This window comes from Sinocyclocheilus grahami, unplaced genomic scaffold (genome assembly GCF_001515645.1).
Source record: "Sinocyclocheilus grahami isolate Dianchi unplaced genomic scaffold, SAMN03320097.WGS_v1.1 scaffold382.1, whole genome shotgun sequence".
NCBI classification, from domain to species: Eukaryota; Metazoa; Chordata; class Actinopteri; order Cypriniformes; family Cyprinidae; genus Sinocyclocheilus; species Sinocyclocheilus grahami.
The window spans coordinates 2,258-3,606 of NW_015505561.1; positions in this window are offsets into that span (position 1 = coordinate 2,258).

Consider the following 1,349-nt stretch of genomic DNA (forward strand, 5'->3'; position numbering starts at 1 on the left):
ATACAAATTAAATAAATAAAATATGAAATTGGTGTTAAAAAAAACTCTGTTGTTTTGCCAAGGCTAGTTAGCATTTTATACATTCTAAATACAATTACATAACATTTTCAGCCTTGCTATTTACCTTAGTTTTTTCATTTTAATATGCAATTTATTTATGTGATAGCAAATCTGAATTCTCATTATTCCAGGCTTTAGATCTTTCTGAAATCATTCTAAAATGTTGATTTGGTGCACAAGAAACATTATTATTAATGTTGAAAACATCGGTGCTGTTTAATAGTTTTGTGGAAACAATTCCAGAATTCTTTGATAAATAGAAAGCATTTATTTAAAATAGAAATCTGTAGTAACATTGTACATCTTTACTGTCAATTTTGATTGATTGAATGCGTCTTTGCTAAATAAAAGTATTAATTTCCTTAAAAATCTTATTGATTCCAAATTTTTGAACAGTTATTAACTGTTTGTTTAGATTATCACAGTTTTATACATACTCATTTATATTTTTTTATCGTTTTTTTCATAGTTTAAGATTGGGTAAAGTGTAAATAATAAAAATATCTATACATAAAGGCATTTGAAAAGTATCAAACATAAATGATGAAGGCATGGTGAAAAGTTTCAAAAACAGTTAAAAAAGAAAGAAAGTCAAATAAAATCAAATAAAAAACAATCCTTGGAATATAAAAGTGGCTGCAATTGAAGAAACACTCTTGTAATACTATATTGCAGTGTTTACGCTGCATATAAACAATGCATTCAGAATCAGATTATTTCATGGCTCCAACCAATTAACTTAATTTTATGTTTTTAGTTTTCTAAACTCATCTGCTTTGTTTGCTTTCTGTGTCATCAGAAATATCTTTGTTTGTTGTTTTAGCAAGGCCAGAGTAATTGCATAAAAGCGTCTGCTTTCATAGTTAATTTGCTTTTATTTGAAAGAGCTTGGGATTTGTTTTTGTGTTTGTGTATCCGCGCGTGGGCAATGTGTTGACGTATCCTGAGGCTGGATCTCTGCACGTGCCGTATTTTGGGCATTATGTGCACTCAGCCTCCACAGGGCTCAGGTGTACTCTCACTAACCAATTAAAAACCTGCAGGGAGAGAACCAATCGGGCATCTTTCATTGTGCTTCTATCCTCCAGTGCCAAAGTGCCTGTACCTCTCTTGTCTGCCCGCACAGCCCCCCGCTGCCCTCATGGGCATATGCTCCTCACACGCTCCGGGGCACCACCAGGTTCGGGTGTGGAGGGGGCCAGAAATGGACACTGAATCCTGGAACCATCAGAAGAGTCCTGGAGGGTTTCATAACAGCCTGGGTCTTCGTGCTCTGCCACACACGCATT